At 38.7% G+C, this 22,025-nt stretch overlaps 1 long non-coding RNA gene across 2 annotated transcripts in view; it reads right to left on the bottom strand.

The window, feature by feature from the left end:
- The window catches only part of LOC111244952 (uncharacterized), an 86,329-nt gene that overhangs the window by 19,286 nt on the left and 45,018 nt on the right, over window positions 1–22,025 (bottom strand). The window contains exons 1-3 of one of the 2 annotated variants that reach the window (XR_002671137.2): window positions 19,314–19,472; window positions 18,693–18,902; window positions 13,789–14,394 (exon numbers count right to left, since the gene is read on the bottom strand). This is a non-coding gene — a long non-coding RNA (uncharacterized LOC111244952). Of the gene's footprint in view, window positions 1–8,262; window positions 8,326–13,788; window positions 14,395–18,692; window positions 18,903–19,313; window positions 19,473–22,025 lie in introns of those variants that run through there. The other variant, XR_015322368.1, reaches the window with a different exon arrangement.

Consider the following 22,025-nt stretch of genomic DNA (forward strand, 5'->3'; position numbering starts at 1 on the left):
ATAAGAGCTGTTGTTAATTGTGAACAATTTTTTTTTCAATTTTTAATACTCAGTTTCAATCGAGTTACGTCGCTATTTGCCAACTGTTCGTTAAATTGCCCTCCTGAGTTCATAACGTATTATATAGAGCATGAGATCGACTGCATTTTTTGCTTAACGCCAGTTGCTCTTAGGCAAGGAATAGCACGCCCTTTGAAGGGAATGCCATGCGTAAATCTGTGGCCCATTGAAAAGAACCCATTGAAAAGCATTGTTGATTCTTTTCCACGTGTACGCAATTAGGCTTGCGACACATTTTGCTTTTGAACTATCAGCCTTCGAATAAATCCAGTTTTAAAAATCAACTAACTATACCTGCGTTTTTAAGCATATATTCCTTGTGCGAAACTCCTAACGAGGGCATAGTAAGAGTCATCAATTTCTTTGAAAAAGTAAGCTTGAAGTAGCGAAGAAAACGTAGGCTTATGGGTATTCTTATGGAGAAATATGTGCAGATTACAATTATTAAGATTTGTTTATTTCTCTTTAGTAATGGCACTATACATTTAATTATTTACAACCGCATGATGACACTTCATGGATTTGTAACTAGTATACACTTCCCTGATGGTTAGCAACGATAAATGGACTTAATCAATTTGTATATAATAACTAAAAATACCTTATAAATTACAATCATCGACAAATATAGCCGTCAAAAAATGTAGTCTAGTTCTTTTCAGCCAAAAGCTGTCAGTGTTTCTAACGAAAAAAAAAGTCACAGCCACTGGAACAGGCAGCCACCTAGTTGGTCCTACGTCTTTCAGCTGCCTTAAGTAGACAATCAATCGCGACACCAGTTAGGCGAACCAGAGCATGAAATTTGTTAAAGTCCACTAAAATATGAACTTGGTTTGTTCACGAGTGTTTTTATTTCGTTCAACGTAGTAGTAGCGGCAGAAGATTTCTTTTATTTTTAGTCGAGCTTGGATTCGGGCCTCACAACCTACGGGTCCGGAGTTACTTAGACCTTACTACGGAAGGCGCAAGCTGCCTCTTCGGTCCTGTAGTTACAAAATCCCCACATAGGATTACTGACATATGGTAGCACTGTTCTTCTCTCAGAGGACGTTTGTCCCTTTTAAACTAGGTTTTTAACAATTTCGAGTCTCAGCTCGTCTATTTCACTGTGTAGATAAACATAGACAAATCGTTCTCGTATATATTCAGATATCTGGAATTAAGTTGTGCAAAAGTGGCTCATAACGTTATTCTCGCGACCGCGTTACTAATTATCGGAACCTGTCTCCTGCTAATACAAAAACCAGCAATGAGATGCGGTGGATGAATACGATCATTTACGTGCTACGATAAATACCTTGGAGGCAATTATAAGCTAGTGCATTAAGTGTACGCAGAGGTGAGCTTCTCTGTGTTTCAAGCTTCACGTCGCCAGTATCGCCGTTAGACAGTCTATGAGACTGCTGGCTTGCAGCATCAAATGAAGTCTGTCCATGGCCAGCTTGGAATCTAGACCACAATGGATTCCCAAGATTCGCAGGCAAAAGCAGGCCTATCACTACCAAACCTGCCAAAGATTATACTAATCTGAAACCCAATATTACATATAATAACCTGGAAGAAGATGATTATAACAAACAGCGATTTGAATTTAAGATGCCTGTTTTTAATGCACGTTTGACCTAGATGCGCTGAACGTTTAAATTCCATTAATATAGCGATAAATATAGAAACGTCATTAAATAAAGCTATATGCAACTGTGAATTGTACCTTGCTAACAGGTACATTATTTACTGTAACAGGGACCAAGGGCTAGCCAAAGCAGGAGCAGAATATGCTGTCCATGAATTTCTGTTTCTATTAAGGCCGTCGCGGAGAACTTTTGGTTCCTAAGTCATCAATTCAACGCTCTATTAGACATTCTTTTAATCTTCCAAAATAAGAAAAAATTGGGAGAAAATCGCTACGGCAAATGTTTTCTTAAAAAAGTAATTTTATGATAGTTTGTGTTAACAATGTTTTTTTAAACTCATCGGTAGTTCGCTTCGGCCTGTCAACAAGTCACCTCTGGATTTGTTCCTAATAACTAAAGCTCCGAACACCGTGGATCTAGAAAGACTCGCTATTAATATATTCCATCCAGTTAGACTTGACTACAGCTAGATTACTATAGTTTTTTTTTACGATCTTTGACAGCCGTACTAACACCAATATAAATTGTGATTCTCGCAACTTTTTACGAAGCAATTGAAAAGTATTTGTTTTTAACTTAATAGCCCCTTCTTTAACGCCACGTTTAAGTGTCTATAAGAAGTAATTTACGGTATAACTGTACCTATTTCAATTCTCACCAAAATTCGAAAAGGCTTACATTGCAAAACGCCGGTTGTCGTGAGATCAACTACTATGTACTATGCTTCTTTGCATCGGCTATTGGTTATCTGGTCTGTGGGTCTTACCGGACTTATTTCGGCTTGTTTTCCAAGAAGCCTATAGAACGACGTTGTGTCACAATAACCATTTGCAAGCACTAATCTCTGAGCTAGCAATGATCGCGCATGCATGATCAGCATAAAAAGGTATTCAAATGGCGCGTTGGCCAATCAGATGAAGCTGCCCTAGTCATTACGTATTCAAAGAACTTTATTTTAACACAAAAAGTCGACAATAAAAAAACCTTATTTAAACACGCTTGAAGAGCCTTCGATACTTTTAAAATATTCGTTTAATCGTTCGATCAAATCAAGTGCGAGTCGCGTATTTAGAAGTACGTTTTTAATGGGGCTTTTTGTTCTATGGGAGTATGTCCTCAACGATCATGTTCTGGTCCATTTCAAATTCGGTACCTAAAGGGCATGCTGCCCAGAGATATTTGTCATACGCAAGTAAATAGGACGCTCTGAGCAAGCGATGCTTCTGTTTTTTCAGTCCATTGTGTATTTAGTGCCAATTGGTGCAAAGAAAGCACACTTTAAACAATAATATTGCGTTATAATTCCTGCACAGCTTAACTTAAACCTGTCAATTTCGCAGAGCATCCTATCAGTCATTTTGGCTTGTAATACAATGTTTTGAAACTTTACAATTGGCTCATCTACCTTCTACATTCTACTGAACAATAGCTTCTTGCTTAGTTCTCGTACTCTTGTGAAGTATGGCGTCCGTACCCTAAACAACATATTGGTGCGGGTGATCATGCGCTAAATGGATTCACTCGCAGGTTACAGGATACAGCGCCTAAATTAAAACGAACTTTAACAGGCATTTTGTCGTTAGGCACATGATTCACCTGCTACTCCTGGTATCATACAAAAACTAGTTCTCCTTACAACATAGCAGTAAGCAATAACCGTCCATCGTTTTAGAGTTTCAATTGAAGATCACCTATTATCCGGTCCCTACGCGCTGAACAAACTCTCGCTGAAGTTGTAAACTTTTTAGGTTACCCCACAGCGACCGCGTGATGCCCCACAAACGAGCGCGCGGTTGCAGAAGAAGCAGAGGTCGACTCCAGTGCAAACAGCGGAAATCCATGACAGGAAAAGTTTTGCGGACTCTACCGTCCAAAAGCGCCTGTCTGATGATTCTTCCATTCCAGGATGCTAATGAAAGAAATGGATATGAGTGAGCATATAATATCACGGACTGTTTACAAAGACCTCAGGTACATCTCATGTATTACAAAAATCAGACCGGTTCTCGTTGAGGACACTGTGAACAAGACATTTGAGAGGTTCTTGCTACTCAAATCTCCCAAAAATGAAGAAGCAGATCGTCTTCGATTTTTCTTTAATGAGAATTTTTTCTCAACACAAAAATTATTCCCAGTAATGATTTAGGCGATGTGTCTATTGTAAACAAAAGCAAATTTTTCGCCGAAATTCATGGTATCCACTGAACGGGACATTGACATTGTGCCACCGTACCTCTAAGAAGGTTAGCGCACGATTGAGGGAGGACTATTTTAGAAAGTTTTATACAAATGTGGATATCGGAAGATTTTAGAAAAAGACCAAACGTATTTCAATAAAATAGGTCTCATACGAATCGATTAGCTCAGCGTTGGCTACCCGGGAATTCTAGGATAAGCCCATGGAGCTGCCGAACAGTCCGGCTTTAAACCCGTTAGGTTGCTATGTATGGAGAATTATTTAGAGAGAGTCTAACTAATCTCGACAGAAAAACGTTTACTCGCTTATTCGTGCTATCAAGAAGGCGCTCGCAAAATTGCAAAGGGAACATTTGAAATACGTCTGTGAGCAATTCAGGACCCAAACTGAAGCTGTAATCGCGACGAATGGTGGTTATATTGAACAGAAGTCAATGAGTCGTCTGGCATGAAGTATCTGTCTTTTATTAGAATATAGTTTTAAAAAAAAGCATCAAGAAGTTCCAGTAGCCTATAATCAAATACCATTCGTAATTAACTAATTACTCAGAAATCATATAACGAAAAAAAATTAGGAATGTGCACTCAAACAATGTTAGCTGATTTTGTCAAGTAGGATCGAGTAGTCTTCAAAGTAACTTAACAAGTCGAGCACTAGACCTTGTCCACACAGATTGAATCCATGGGACGTTTTCCCGGGCCGCATGCCGTCAACTAGGAGCTGGAAGTTGCATCTCAATCTTTCTTCAATTTTCAAAAAGTGTTCGTTTAGTCGGATCGGCACTATTGGTTTCACGTAGAAATATATTACGTACGTCGATGTTTCATAAGCAATTATCGTCATTAAGCATCAAATACGTTGTCTTGTTTTAAGGAGAGGCTATAAAAGTCTTCTCTGCTATGCAGTGGGCATCCAGCAGTATAACAAACGCTAAAACACGCTTTTATGTGCTGACAAACTACATCATAAGTTAGTGTAAACTTGTAACATTTATTATAGAAGTATTAGGTATTTGACAATTAATTAATAGCTGCATATTTAGCTAACCTATTTATCTCGTTTCAACTGCCTACTTTCAAAACTTTAAGACCATTTAATTTCCTTGTTCATTTACTTTGTACATTTTATCACGTCCAACGTGTAGTCTGCGTCTTCTTCAACGATTGGAACAATGAATCGACACGTAAGAACTGTTGGTCCTACCCGTAGACGTTTTTGCTGGTTTGGTAGACCAATTGGTTTATTTTTTCGTCAGTTTGTAGAGTCTGTTTCTAGCGGAATATATACTAGTCATGTGGTGAATTGGTTTGCTTCTGTGGTCGTCCAACAATACGTCTGTCTACTTTCTTGTCTTACACATTTGTACTTTTTTCTACTAGAGCTGCTTGAAAATCACCATCGCTCATAAACATCTATAATGTTTATTTGCTAAAAATAAGGAGTCGTCCCAAATTACGTAGGTCGTATAGAACTAGAAAAGGAAACTTGTCCTAGAAGTGAATTCCTGGTAAGTTGCATGAGCCCATTGAGTTTCAATAAATTAGAAGTATATTTAGGATGAGGGACTTGCTTCGACAGTCATCCGATCATCTCCCAATGATCTAATTACCTTGATGATTATCTTTGTTTGAATAATTAAAGTGTTGGAGATGATGGGTTACGTCACCGGATTTCCTGGTTTCTGGCTAGGCGTTCCACTTCAGCGTCTGCTTTTCGATGTGAAGCGCTGTTTGTTTAAACTTTACATTGCTCTCAATAGAGTTCGTCCTTCAAAAGTCCAAAGGCCTTAGCTCTGTTATGTCAAATAAATTTCCTGCGATTACCTAAAGTCCTTAACAAGACACCACCGCCGATTTAAAGTTACATTTCATTAATACATATTTTTTCTATTCTGTTCCGTAAAATATGTAGATCTAATTCTAAGGAGTGAGCTAAACGTCAGATTTGCTTATATGATAATATGCTTGACCTACTAGTAATTAGTTCCCGGATGCCAACTATTGGTAGCATCATATGATTTCTATGAAAACGTACGTCTCTATATTCGATTGAACGCTGTCAAGAGTGATTATTATCTGGGCTGATCCTGTTCCTGTCACTTGTGGTCCCGTAACGTATTTCGGACCGAGTTAGCTCTACCATAATAATGGCATCAGTAGACTGATGATGGAATAGCATCGCCGCTACAGAATACAGTTCATCGAACTTGAATTCTAAATCAGATCGCGCTATGCGCTATAGGTTAGCTTTATTGGTTTGGAATCTTTTAGGAAATATCTCTTGCGGACAGAGCGTCTGAGTGTCTTCTCTATACCTACAGCAGTCTGTAAAAACTAATTATATGTTCTATATGTAAATAAAGATAATATGAAAAATGTCTTCTCTATATAAAGATAGCGTTAGTCGTTAAAAGGATTCCATTGCTATAATTGGCCATGCATGCGTTTCAACCATGTAGGACGCTCGCTATTGTTCAAGCCGTTGTTGTTAGCGTGTCGGGTAACAATGAAGAAACATTAAATACCCAGTCGTCAATATGCCTACGCAAATTAAAACTGAAGTGGACGCGCTTTATGGGGACCCTGCACCATCGTTTGGCATCGTCAAATTTCCGCTAAAAATTGCAGGAAACCTGCTGCGGTAGAAGGGGATAAATGGTTCTACCAGTACAACCGCCCCTCACATCGGGGTTCGCCATGTTAGATTGGTTTTAGCTTTTTCCTAGTAAGTTCTTTTATTATGTTCGCTAGATAGTAGGATACCTGTGCTTTCAAATCGAGCTCACTTTTAGTGCTGAGGTACAAGGAACGTATCTGTTCTGCTATACGGGACTGTTATTCTAAAAAAATTTTTGGGACCTTCAAAGTAATGGCACATGCGTGACATGGGGCCCAATTCCAGAGAACCAGACTATTCTACGAATAGTAATAGATTTTATGACTCATAGTTTGGCAACGCCAAAACGCATTTTAGATTAAACTGCTATTAGTTTGTGTCTATGAAATTGAAAATTACCCTGTACCCTTACGTATAAATGTTTATGAGTTTAAGGCTGTTGAAGAGGTTGAAACTGACGTTGTGTCTCGCTGCAGTTTATACTGTGGACCTGAAACAAATTGTTTTTTTACCAAATGAAATATGTTTTTTTGCTTTAGATAGACTTAATGCCAACCTATTGAGGCGGGTCCACTTGTTCGCGCCAGTAATAAAAGCCAAAGCTCTTTCAGACAATATATTCACATTATGACCATACATTCTAAGGACGGTGTCATCATCGCAGAAACAACTGAGGTAGATCGATGTGACAGGACTGTAAAGCCCTTTGCGTAAACCATAACATAAAATATATATTTAATTTTATATTAATTAGAAGAAAGTTCTCATTATTTTCTGCTTCTGACTAATATAAAAGCTTAAATTGTGTAATAATGAAAGAGCAGAAAACGACAGTACCAAGTAAAGATAAGGTATTGAACTATATATATATTGGCTATGTAATGTCGACGTTCAGATCTAAAATTTATCTCTGTTGCAATAATACCAATAATTATAGTTAATTTAACCATAAAAATAAGTTTTTCTTATCGAATGGACACCATTGATGTTTCTCTCTTGACCGATATATTAGACAAAATCGTCCTATAATTTCGCTTAAACGATTAAAACGCATTATTTTCTCCCATTTATATGTATATAATAGATTAATGTTCGCTTCTCGTTTTTTGTTACTTCCAGTTTCTGAAACCGACTGATACCTTGGCCAATTTTTACCTTTTCATCTCGTTTAGCTCAATTTAGGGTGATATTTTTAATAAAGCATTGAGATTCCCTATAGGCTTAGATAAAGGTGTTCTTTTTTACGTACTTAAAGTGTTGTATAATATCATCTCTTATAACAATTAAAGACATACATTTTACTGTTTGGTTATCTCCAATCTACTGCATGGAAATTTCTACAGTTAACGATTAATATTGGAACGTTTTTTTTTACACGAATGCTCAAAAAACTATCTTGTATATAAAAATGCACCTTGGTTAAAAGCTAAAACGTGTTCATAATCAGTATTCTAGAACTCGTTTTAGACAACTGAATTTACTTTTAATTAAGGAATTGCCGTACCGAGCAGAATCCCTCACTTCGCTCTTTTTTTCAGGGTTTTTATTTAAAAAAATACATAAAACTTTTAGTAATCATTAGATTTTCACAAGCAGTTTTGGAACTGATGTATGTCGTTCACACACACTTTCAGTAAGCTTAAATTGGTGTGTACGTATCGTGAAGATCTTCTAATCATTCAGATCATAGTCACTTGTAACCATTAGAAAAACGTTCTCTATAGCCGACCCATCATTGTACCTTCTACAACATACCGTGGTATCGCTGTTTAGCATTGCTTCAAGACGTTTTAGGGTGGGGTGTACAATATGAGCAATCTGGAAAGACCGAAGAGAAGAAAGGATTACCATAATTCCTACTGCCCAGGTATCTGATGAAAGATTAAGGTGTGTATCTGGGCATAAATTCAAATCCGATCGACTAGTAAGCAGGCACGTGTTACCACTAATATACTGAAAAATTTTGGTCCGTACAAGGTTTAAAATGATCGCGTATCGATATTTCATAATCTGCTGACTTTGAATAAATAAATGAGGCCTGTTGTTCATACTGCTTTCGTTTTCTTTACTACGTAAACATATTCCGAATCGCCTGTTGTGTATAGAATCAAGGATCTTCCCTCTTACACGAAGGTATAACTGGCGCCGGTCTTGCTGAATTTTTCTAGCACATTTTCTTGGGTTCCTTTAATAGACTGTTATTGAAACCGTGGTAACCATTTGCCGAGTGGTATTGTTGTGTTATTGTTGCTCATGAGCTTCCGTTTTGTCTATTTTGTTGATCTTTGTCTTGTTTACACTCGGCTTTACTGTTTGCAAAGAAATTAAAAGCGTAAATCTTAATGTACTGAAAAATAAAGCCGGATGTTATGCTGGATATCGTTTTTGTGATCAGTTTATTTAGTAAAATCGCTCAAGTTAGTGAAAGGTGCACACCAATACTAGGTGCTGCATAACGAAGGCTGATTTCGTATTTAGATCCAAAGGCCTAAGGCCGTTTCATTCAATGCGGCTTGCAGCTATTGTGTTGATCAATTTAGATAGATATGTTAAAGCGGTTCGATAGCAATTGTGTGACCTTCTATACTTAGATTTTATTTTCTAACAACACATAACAAAGTTTTATTAAAAAACATTTTTGAACTCTATCTAAGGTCTGACTTCGATCTTGTTCATTGCCTTTTTCTCGCCATCATCAAACGTATTGTCCAAAAGCTTCCGTCGTAACAGCAACTCATTCTTCCGTTTGACGTCCCAAACTGTAAGCATATTCTCTGTGATTTTCAACCTTCCAATTTCTGTCCTTAACATGGTTGCATCTATAAAAAAAAATGTTGCTTTTCTAAAGGCCATATTTTGTATTGTTTTTGAGAAAGGGAAAGTTAATCACTAAGTGGTGCTTTTTAGTTTGCATCTAAACTCCTTTAATGTTCAATACGCTTACAGTCGTAGATAGCGAAGGACCTGATTTAGCTCATCAGCTTCAAATTCACTTATTGTTTATTAGGCCTAATTTAAAGGCTCCAATTTGCGATTTTCTCAATAATCGTTGAAAATTCATCAAAGGTTTATGTTGAAGGGTGGCTCGTTTTTTCCATGCCTTATGAATCAGGCATCTATCTTATTGGATTTAGGACATACTCTTGATTTTTCAAATATCCACAACCCAGCCAAAATAATTCATGAATGAAAAATTGCAAACTATATTTTCGACAAATATAAATCGTACTCGTTGATTAGATTAATATACTTCCACGGGGATAATTTCTTTCTACCATAGAACGTCACAATAATGTAGGAACGTTGACTTCTTTAGGCAATATGCAATAGGGATTTGAGGAAGATTTATATTAGGCTTTTTCTATGTCTATAAAAAATCGGTGTAGAAGTGGCAGAACGGGTTAGGTCATATAAGTTGAAGATATGCGCTGGCATAGAATTGCCATATTTTACAAACTATTTTCATTGTCTTAACAACGACGTAGGTTCTAATTTTTGAGCTGTTTTGTAGATTTCAGTTCTCCCACTGATAGCAATCCTGATGAATCGATGCGAAAATCAACTCTTTCGCCTTCCCAAGTTCGGACCTGAAAATAATGCCCAAAAACGATCATCCCAGAGAACGGTTGTGTATAGGCCGCTGTTTCGATCTGGAAAACGGCATTACGTAAAAACTTAACAACAAACTATTTCAGGCACCCTCGACAAATACATTCTGTTTGTCACACATACTAGACTGCATTTTTTTAGCCTTTGAAAACACTTTGAATAACTGAATATACGTTTAAGTTGGTCAGCGTGAGCCAAATAGAGCGTATATTTCCTTTCTTGACTTAACAAATAGTATCGTTTCTTTGGACGCGCCAAGACAAAACGTAACAAGGTTGCCATTTCCCGCTTAAGCGCTCAAGAGAAAAGATGAATGGTACATTGATAACGAAGAGTACACAGAGAGCGTTTTCTAAAGCAGGGTCGCTGCAGTGCAAAGTAGCGACTCGGTACCTGATCAAAGCTGTATGAAATTTCCCCGTGTCACCATCAGCCTTCCTTTTAATGACCCAGTTTTTCAACTCATAATCCGTCACTTGACAGTGATAGGACAGACCTGTGCGTATCTTGTCCGAACGAACAACTAAGTGAGCGTGATAGACGTTTTACCTTCGTTGCAGCATAATATCGTTTGCCTCTTCTTGTATATAAAGAAGTTCACCATCATTTGCCTCCTCTAAAACTCTATACGGAAATGATAAGCATTTATATACAACTTCTTCAACAAGGCGTCTTGGACGTTTCAAATATAGTGACAGTAAATAGCCCCTCCAATCCAATAGTCTCAACATAAGGGATACAATTATTCTCATGTAACAATAAGTGGAATAAGGTACTCAATTTATTTACTCGCATCGAAAAAAAAACTGCTCTGTCAATAAAGCTTCCTTAACGAAAATTACAAATGACTTCTTCTAAATAAGAAGAAATCATTTTGACATTTTGTCAGGGCAGCATAATGTGAACACTATTGAAATCTATTTTTTGGAATAAGCAATTTCGGAGGATGAGTCACTAGAAGCCCAAATTAGATTCTTAGCATTAATACGTTGTCTCTAAAGTATTTAGCTGAAAAAAAAAACAAACGAATTATCTTTCTGTCCGCAATGATCAAGCAGGCTCATCGCCCCTTTGCGCTCGTACAAAGGTCGCCCGGGAACGGTAGGGAGCTACTCAAAGTTTCTTTTTTATAATAATACGACACTTATCGTTGCAAGAGCATTGAAATGCTGCAATTTTTTTTTCTTAGGCAGTTCTTACTTCCACTGTGACGCACGCACGCAACACAGTCGGGAGATTTACTATGCCGACTATTAGCCCACCTGGGTCATGTGGTAAGCATTTCATGACGAAGGAACGGAGGGTGGGCGGAAATTTCTGATAACTGCTTAGACAGTAATTCGAAGTGATTTTTGCAGATTAAAAATGAAATACTTGCAGATGCTTTTAATGCTCGTCAATATCAACCAATGGCCGGAAAAGCAATAGCTAATCTGACATTTTGAGGAGGTAGGCACGATGTAGCGGGCGCCGTGCTGATCGGACCACTCTGACACCCATAAATGAAAACTGCGTTCTAGGATGTTACACTACGGCTCGTTAGTCAGTCAGTTGGCAAACATTTAATCACAATATCATTTCAAGTTGTTTGATAAGTTTAGGAATAAACAGGAAATTATAGGGTACAGTTATCGGTGGCAAGTAAATGCGTATAGGTTATAGTGACAACGATGGTCGACCACACGCTGGAACAACCATGATCACTACGATTGAGAAGGTGCGCTGTTACCATTCGTTTTAATCTTCCATACATTATACCATATGTAATAGTATGGATTGCATTCTGCAACTAGGATACGACGGAGCTTTGCTATTCAATATGTTCTTTCTCACATTGCTTATAAGTAAAATTTAAGCAAGCTATGCAACATTTCCTTGAACTTGACATAAATACTCTATGTTGAATTTTCTCTCTCTTCATATATGGCATTATATGCCAATGTAAGATAAGTGAAGATCGAACGCCAGGCTACGTCTCATGAAAATTTAGCCTACTCACCCCAAGAGCTGAATCGCGCACGTGTTTTGACAGGCATATGAATTGTTTGCCAAATAAAGTTAATTCACCCGTACGCTAAACGTAAGAATAACTTACGTAGGCTGAGACCGAATGCGTTGCTCTATCTCTGTCTCCAGTAATTGTAGTTAGTGACTGAAGTTTTCTGGAAAAATCAGACTCATCTATGCAATACAGCTGTCTAGCTTGAATTTGATTGTTTGTATCATTAGTGGCATACTTGACTTTTTTTCTGAATCAATATTTGTTCTCGAGCGCAAAAAAAAAATAGATTTTTAATGGGCCTGTATTAATAAGCACTGCACACGGTAAATTCCGGCACTAAATACTACAGATAATCAGTGGAACATATGGTTCAGTAAAACCATATATTCTGGTTAATGAGAAAAAAACACTTTTGTATGACGCACGTTAATAGAGCCATAAGTCGTGTGCAACTGTCGATCATGCCGACTCGGCTCCTCTTGTCGTCCATGCGCGACCTATATACACTCCTGCGTGATTTGGAAAACGCTTTACGGGGTTGCAGTAAAAAAAAAAAAATTTAAAGACTGTGAGAAGAAACGAACGATTATGGTCACAACAGAAACGTTGCTTTTTTAGAGCCTCACGATAAGTACTATTCTACAACGTACTCTGTTTAATCTTCCCTACTTGACCATGTATTGTTTTACATAGGCTTCGTTCTATCACGAATCGCGCGTAATTTTGAACCATCGACTCAACTGGTTTTCTGTAGAGCCTCATAAGTTTGCTACTCTTCCGTTTGCTATAGTGAGCTGCTCACATGCTCTGTTAGGTCTTTGTTTTGGATTTTCTGTCAACTCATAAGGCATTTACTTTTCTAATTTGTCTACCCGATTAATTTAAGCAAGGTAAACGAGTGTAGTAATTTTACATACCCTAAACCTAAAAGCAAACAGGCGTGTACTCTGAGATGCGTCGACTTCTATGACAACCTTCAACATTTTTATTCAGCTTCGTAGGGAGGCTTTAACGAGACCTCTCTTCGAGGTCAAAATTTCGTTCGCGGGATTTTTGAAATCAACGGTTCATGATAGGTGGTACGTCTCTGACCGTATGCGAAGTTTATACGGAAAGCAAGGTTTATAAGTTCAAAATAGGCGTCATGTTCATAAACCAGTAAAATTTTCAGGTTAATTATGAAACAATGCACCTCATCTGTCTTTATGTCTAGTTTTACGTCGGGTAATGGTGTTAGGCGTTCCTTTAGGTGCCTGGCTCTCGGCACGGAATAAAGCGCATCTATGCCAGGGTTTGAACCCAGACCGCAACGTACCCCTAGAATTAGCAGGCATATACGTTACTCGCTAAGTATCCAGGGAGGCAATTGTAACTTACTCATTAAATGTCCAAGGAAGAGGATCCTAGCAAGCGGTCTCATATTCTAGAAAAACAAGGACACTCAGAGACATTTACGAGATGTCGCATAAAATAGTGTTGTTTTGAAATATTAAACTAGCCTCTTTGGCATAAGCAAAAAAAAAAATTAAAGATGAAAACAGAAGCAATATATAAAAATATAAAGCACAAGCCTACCGATCGACTTCGAACTTTTGTAAGAACTCATTTATTTAACCAATTACTAAGAATATACTTTGGCGGGGTAAGCAGTAATACCACCGTACTGACCGCCCATATCGTTACAGGGCTAGCTGTGTTGCATTCAAGCTATGTTCACAGGATCACATTTGTTTGGAGCCAAACAGCCAAAGGGTTTTGATGGGAATCCAGGAATTGAAGAAACGAAAGACAGAGAAGAAGGATTCGTCTAACGAATATGCTCTATAGCAGTATAACAGAATCTTGACGCTTCTGAATGACAGTATATAGCCCGTAGTGCTGTTGTTATCAAACGATCGCTAAAAAGGTTTAACTCCTCTCGTGCCTATTTTACAGTCAACCAGTGACTGACACTCTTAGTATTCGGCCTTTTCGTACCCCCGAGAGCTAATGAATTTCCGGATTCACGAATCCGCCTTGCTCTTCGTAGTACATCGTTGTACTCGATCATAGTGAAAGGGTTACACATAGTCTCCTGCGCTTTTAATTCCCATCGCAGTTAGACATGTAGCCTCCTATGGTACGGTCGAATAGCTCAGAAAGGCATTCCTTCTCTTGCTGGCAGGGCAAGCTTACTGGTCTCCCATATGCTAAATCTATGGCAAGCCTAAATTTTTTCATCGCTTATAAAAGCAGCCAAAACTTCGCTAGTGACACGCCTCTTACAACAAGCCATCCTGAAAAAAATAATCAATGTGAAGTTAGTGCCTATTAAGTTGATGAGAGAATTGCATCTACTATAACTACATTTTATTCTTTTGGTTACAGTATCTGCTTGTCTGACGATGATCATACGAATAAGGGGAGCAGATCTAAGAAATTCTATAACCACATAATTTATCCCATAATGAAGTGCGAAATTATGTTTGTTTAACGTCGTCTTCAATTGACATATCGCATTAGGTAACGCCAATTAAAAATTGAAAAAGAGCCCTTTCAATATGCTTTTTCAGTTTAATTCTGCTAACTTTGCTGCTTTCACTGTAAATAAAATTCATTATAAAATATGAATTTATCTTATACAAGGACATTGATGAAGACATCTGTCACCGTTGTACTGGGTATTTAGGAGCGAGCCTTAGGCAAGCGCTGCCTCGGTGACTTTATGTTGTATCAAACTATATACTCGCTACATCGCTTCGGCTCGGCGAACCTACCACAGTTTTGAATGTAGGTCTTATGCACCGAAAGACCATACAGAGAAGCCATCTTTTATGGCGAAGTGACAGCAAGGGTTCTAGCCTTTCGTTGAACTATATACCTCAAAAACAATATCTTAGACACCCAATTTTTTTTATTACTTCCAAAAACAAGCCGACTTTTCTGGTATTAATTGTGCTGTGTTCACCTTTATTGAAAACCAAAGTTTCCGAAAAAAATCGTACGTTTTTATTTTTAAAATTTTGCACTACTTCTTTCGCCGAGAAGCGAAGTGCCTTATCCGTCTCGTAGGAAGACGTGGGCAATTAATTTACGTCGGTCTAAACCAGTGTAACGTCCGTCCGTCTCAAAATTTACCTAACGGCTCAAAAAATATAAACAGTCATTTTGTTATTATTACTTTTGATCGAGGCTACCACTGAGTTAATCTCAGCAGAGGTAATCTGTACTGGCGTTTTGGAACGCCAACTACTAATGTATTGTTTTATGGTGTAATTAGATCTCAGAGAGTCACCAAAAAGATACTCTCTAAAAAGGTAAAAAAGCAACTGCAATAATACTCCAGTATTACAAAAAGTAGAACTGATGCACTATCCCAACCACCGCCGTCTATATGTACAAGGTCATGTGGGGCTGATTGAGCCTCAAGGACCTTCATAAAACTAGAGCCAATAAGTAGAGGGTCAACGCGAGAGTTGTAACTATCGTCGTGTACGTTCAAGGACACGCATAATTTTTGTTCTATTGTACTGGTAAAATGGCCCTGCTGTCAGTGACTGAGCATTCGATTGGGAAGCATAGTGGGTGACACGAGAAACATAAGTCGGATTGCAATTAGCAAAGACTCTCAACGTTCTACTATCATCCTTTCTTATATCTTGACTCACAGGGTCAAATAGACGACAGAACCTACGGTGCTCAGTGTATGATTCCTGATTGTTTGGATGGAATATCATTTGCCTTTGAAAAGATTAACGGAAGATATTAGCTCGTCGTAAATGTAATACCCGCAGGTCTTAGGCTTCTTTACGTTAGCTAATTCTAGTTACGTTACATTACGAGTGTGGTTTGATCACGCGGCGTTTCGCGTTAACTTACTCCAGCAGTTATAATTCGGTAAACTTACGTTGCCCTCAATTAGCTATTATTATATACTTTTCGGAGGGAGCAGCATAAGCAACCCGAGACGATCTTTGCAGTAGCTATAATGAAAGCAATTCTCTTCCAGATCGTATGTCTGATAAGTATAATTCGGTAGAAAATCTAGATAAATATGCGAACTATATATACTATTACCAACATCTTTGTAATTCGTGTGTTTTGGCTTCTACTTCTATTTACAAGTGCCTCTCCAAGGTGCCTTTAAACTGTTACATTTGGCTACTGTCGATATGTGATAGTCCCTCACTGATTTGTTTCAAGTTGTACAATAAGCTCCTTGCTCATGTTGCCTCGCAAATTCAGCATTGATACGGTGGCTTATTTCCAAAGGCTAGCAGGCGATCCGGACTGAAGTGCGGAGCATAGGCTGCTTAATCGAGCGTAGGCAAAACACTATCGCCTTAATGTTTCGAATTTTACGTCCGGTATTGCCGTCAGACATTTGCTCAGACGGCTGAGTCCAAGCACGGAACTGAGTCTATCCGCGATCACCACTGCTGCGCCTGTCTCAGGCTCAACTAACGCATTATTTTATTATTGCACTGTCGCCTCTGCCATATTTATCTTCTGTCCTGATAGATCGACAGATTAAATTTCTGAATCCCGATAGTAAAAGGTCGGTAAATGGTTCGTACGCTCCACCCAATAGAGCTTCGGTAAATGACAACCACCTACGCATCTATCGAACTACTGTTACATTTTATTCAACCGTTATGCGCCACCGTTTAAGCGGTATACGCAAACTTTTACATGTGCCTTACGAAAAAAAGGGTCCATTCGTGAGTGGGACCCAACCGGTTCCATTAGCATACTTCCAGAGGTGGTACCGTGTGAGGGTCCCGGAATTTTGTTTCACACAGCTTTAGCTTCAAGCCTTGTTCGGTCTTAAATATGGAGTTTCCCAAATACAGATAAAGCGTCCCCAGCGTCTGCAGAGTAAATCGACAGCCTGCTCTATAGTGCTCAGTCGTCAAAGGCTTAAAGCATGTTGGTATCCTTTTCGCGAATTTACAAAGACAGCAAAAACAGGATTGGAGAAGGTACTCCTTTTCGAGGGACTTCTTTGCTGCCTAGCGTTGTAATCTCAGTATGCTCTATCGCACTTCAAGTACAGCAGGTTCTATACTCCTCAGCTTAAAGTCAAGTTAAGCTTGAATTCAGTCTGCGCGTACTATACGCAAGTTCCTGATAAGGTACCAGTGTAGCCACGTCTGACATCCTGTTTAGTAGTTCATAGGAAACGTGTCGAACATATCGCTTTAGTTCTATAGAGGGCGGTAAAAACGGACTCTTCAGATTATTTTATAGTTTGATTTTATCGTCACTTATTTTATTCATATTATTTTGCTTATTCGAGCAAACGAGTGATTCAATATAACTTCGCGTATGTGTATATAAGTGGTCAATTATAAAGCCGCGGATAAATTCCGTTTGATTCGGAATGCCCAGTTTAGATAGTAGTAAGTCAGTGCGGCATATATGCTTAGTACAGATGATTTTTCCAGTCCTACAGGATTCGTACATAAAAATTATTGAAATAATATGATAGATGACCAAAGGATTTTTTGTTCTTATTAAATATGGAGTGACACAACTTACTTTACGGTTGCGATTTGATGCTTGCTTGTAACTCCTATGTTATTCGATAAGGTAAGTTATCGCCGCTATGAAAAATGTAATTTAGAGCGATTTACATTTACGCCTGGTTAATGGCTCTAAACGATGTGAATTTTTGATGCTTAATCTTTTTCCAATTACCCGTATAGATAACCATAGAGAAAATCCATTCTTAATCTATTTCGGAATCTTTACATCAATCAATCAATCAATGAATTTAATACGCCTTTGTTTTTGCCTATGACAATATCAAATTGTTTTGCCCCTGTCGGCTAATGTTCTTTTTGAATAAGATTCTCACTAAGCGGTCTGTGATATTGCTTCTTTGACTAGAAGTATATTCGTGATTTTAGTGTTCGTAGAAGGATTAGTGCGGCTGTTTATCCTAAATATTCGACTGACTACGACTAGGGATTATCAGAATGTTTACGGATTTGTGTTACGATAGTGACTATGACGGCTTAACCCTACAATATTCCTGTTAATAGTAAAATTGTATAAATCTATTTGTTTTCATGCGTATGATGTTTCACTTTACAAATATCCCGGCACTAAAAAACCACCGGTGCTTTCCAGAACGATAGGGGCAAATTTATCGCAGTTTAAGCGAAGCTTTTCACACTCCCATTAAGACTTTTACGGTACTCAAACTGACACTACAGCTTTACGGTAGCGAAACGAGCAGAAACAAGTCTCTGTACAGAGTAACGGAAAATCCACGACAAGGAGAAAGCAGTGCGGATTCTAATCAACGCCCTTTAAAAATGTATTTCTGCTCATCGTTCGATGTCTACCAAACCGAACTCCCATGTTGTCGGGGGCTGTTTACGAAGCCTGCAGGGGGACGTTATCAAACGTTGTGACCTACGCTTTCTAAAGCAGCCAAAAGCAGCATGTTCGATCGTCGTCAGTTGCCGCTTAGTTCTCCTACGAATAAAGTAACAGTAAACTGTATTCTGTTTTTCTCTGACTATTGCTTCCTCTAAGAGGCTGAGCGCCTTATTATTGAAAAAGCGTATCCGCATCCTCTACGAACCTTTGCGCAGGCGCAGATTACTTTAATGTTTAGATGGAGACTATGCATTTTCCAGCACGATGGTGCACCGATTGATAGAAGCCAATCAGTGTAGCGTCCCCTTGGAGCCCATTGAATTACTATAGATGGGTCAGTATCCAACCTTGAGACGACAATGTCGACTCGCTCATACGTTGTATTACGAAGGCGTTTGCACACCTACAAACAAAGCTATTACAAAATGCGCAAAAGAACGAAGTTTATATTATATTGAATGACGCATCAAGTATATACCACCAACATATACACTGTGTTTTTGTTTAAATAAATTTAAACAAGCAAACTATGAAGTTAAGTTTGGATTCAAGTGAGCCTACCTAGTGTATGTAGTTCGATTATAGTTTTGGTCGTTTCGTTTAGCTGCCTGTGTACACACATCGGTATCTTCCTCTAGTATATGCTACTAATACGGTTACTACCGTTACGAACGCATGGAAGTTGACCAGTACTAAATTGATGCGATGATTTACTTTGGCCGCTGAACCCGTTATCGTAATGAATCAATATCAAGCGCTTGCGTAACATCGAGTCTCAACAAGAACCCCAACAGTATGTACCCCCGAGATAGCCTCTTTAACTAACCACTCGAACCTCTTCCTAATGCTTCCTGCACAATAAAGGTCGTTTCGGTTGGATGCTGAGGTGTGCCATCCTTAAAGCCGCAGACATTCCTAAATTCAGACAAACTTTTCAGTCGGCTTGAGGTGCCCCTAGCTCAATATGTACAACTCGAATAGTTGACGCCAATCATCTCTGAGGAACTTCGTTGTTTTGCCTTCGTCCTATTGAGCGCCTACTGCCATCTATTAAATTCACAATTCCGCTTTGGAATACATAGAAGCACCAGATGTTTCGGCTGCCGAGGTATCAAAAACGGACATGACTAACGTAGCTTCTTCGTAGCGTTCTTTCAGCTTACTTCTGATGAACACACGCCACATATACAACTGCTTTGTATACTTTATCATAATGGCCTTTCTCGTAAATACCAAGCTTCTTACGAACAGTGACAATATCGGTGTCTTCTGGCGGTAGCATCTGCCAAGACGGTCTCTATCTAATTCTTGAAAATCGAACTCTCAGCAATTCAAGTTTGCCGACTTTGTTCTGATTAACTTACCGGAGAGTTAGGGTGAATCTTACCATAATTTGTGCGTCACCCTAACAGTTCGGCTCTTCAATTAACTGCTACTACAAGCTATCCAGAGGAGAAGCTACAATTTTCAGGATATCCCATCTGTCAGCCTGGACAGTTTTGCAGTAATCATCTTCTTCTTGACCTCTGGAGTACCTTCGCTAGTGAACTAGCTATATTCTAACCGTGGTTAAACATGCATAGGTGTTTTGCGAAGTGAGGTCTCTAATAAGCACAAGATCTATGTGAGTATACATTATAAAGTTCAGTGCAGCGAAACAAAAATTTGCTTGTCTACGCAAACGATTTATTTTGTTACAACATAAGATTCAGGAGCCAGAAAGGGCCTTTCCAATGTGGTGTAGATTGTCTTGGAAGAGGCCATGACTTTTAACAAATTAAGCAAGCAAAAAAGCTGAGCTTACCTCTTATTTTCATCCATCCGTATTTTGATATTTGGAATGATATCTTCCATTTTAGCCTTCTAGACGTGGTGGGAAAAATACAATTGTTCATTCTACCATCCAAGAAAAGTTGTTTCACGTAGATCGCTAGGTGTATACTTGAAACAAAGCCAAAAGCTCCAAATGTACCTTAGCTTACCGATTTGCTTTCAAGTATTCCTCTGGAATGACCTAATTTTTCGTCTTTGCTCGAGTGCGTAGAGTTATCGAACCGTGTTGTAAACACACAGTTGTAAATGCGTTTTTACAGTTCGCTGTCCATGATTAGGTTCGTGCTATTATCTCGTCTCTAGAGAAAAATAATTCCCATAGAAATAAATATGTTCGAATTACGTGAACCTGACTATATTTATCAACAGAATGCTAAAATATAACACCGTAATTATCCATCAAACAGCAGCTACAAGTGCTCGGACTCTACCGTTAAGGTAGACAAAACTAGATTGGATCTAGGACCAAGCCGCTGGTTTTTTGAAGGCTAAGCCAGATTTCTCTTCTAATCCTTATAAACGATGCTATGCATCGAGTTTATCAGTTATGTATTGATTTTAAGCCCCTAGGAACCTCCAGTGTGTATAATTAAATTTTCTGTTACGATTACTTTATATCCACCGATTGCGCAGCCCGTACTACAGACTCAGTATCCTAAAACCCTGTTGGGAAGTCAACTGGCCAGCGAGTGCGTACTCGCTGTTTAGTGAGGCGTTCGATAAAGTATAAACAACATTAACCTCAGGGCTATGCCGGTTGAAGTGGGCGCGCCATACATTACGAAAACGAAAAAGGCCTTACTTCAGGTCCTACAGTTGACAAAACCCGCCTTGTATATATCGAATTTGAAATCTGACAAATTTCCCGGATAGATATGGTTTTTCTCGAATCGTATACTATAGAATGAAGAAAAAAATGGTAACAAAGTAACTGTGATGAAAGTTGTGCCGACGACTTCTTCTACTACAGCTTGAAATTCGATAGAAGCACGAGTGATTAACTGCACATAAAATTTGCAAAATTCTAGTCAACAAATGCGCACCAAACACGTTTCGCTATCAATGGACGACGCGTGGGTCACTTTGTATACATTCTCTAGGGAGGTCCTGTGGCCTGTACAAGGTGAAACCTGCAGTTTGCTCCAGAAAAGAATTAGGATAGGGCAGTGTTATACTCAGCTGCCAGAAACACCTTCCCGGTACGCTAATTTAAGCCAATGTAATTTTAACCGTTTTATGCAATAGAAATGATTTACTTTTGCAAGCTCTTTAGTTTACAGGGAGGTGAGAGTGAAAGAAATTGACGTCGTAGTTAACGAACAAAAACCAGATTTTGCATCATCGCGCCAATATGTTCGGCCACCGTCCTTAGAGAAATCTCAGCGACGCAACTTTTAACCACATTCTATACGAGGTACCGCCAAAGATGAGAGTTGATCGAGTATAGCAAGTATACTATTTGAAATAAGCTCTGCGAAACAACGGATCATTTTGAAAAGGGGAGACCGTTCGTAAATTGACTCTAATGAGCAAACTGTGATCCCATCAATTCGTTTCGCCATAGAGACTGAATTCTATGTGTAACACGTCATCCTATCGATCTCGATTTTGAACAGTACAAATATCATCAGATTCTGTTTATGTTATGCGTACGGGGTTTGTCAGCAGCCGTGCGGGGCGGCTGGCGCAACGGACGCTAAGCCAC

This window comes from Varroa destructor, unplaced genomic scaffold (genome assembly GCF_002443255.2).
Source record: "Varroa destructor unplaced genomic scaffold, Vdes_3.0 BEIS01000002.1, whole genome shotgun sequence".
NCBI classification, from domain to species: Eukaryota; Metazoa; Arthropoda; class Arachnida; order Mesostigmata; family Varroidae; genus Varroa; species Varroa destructor.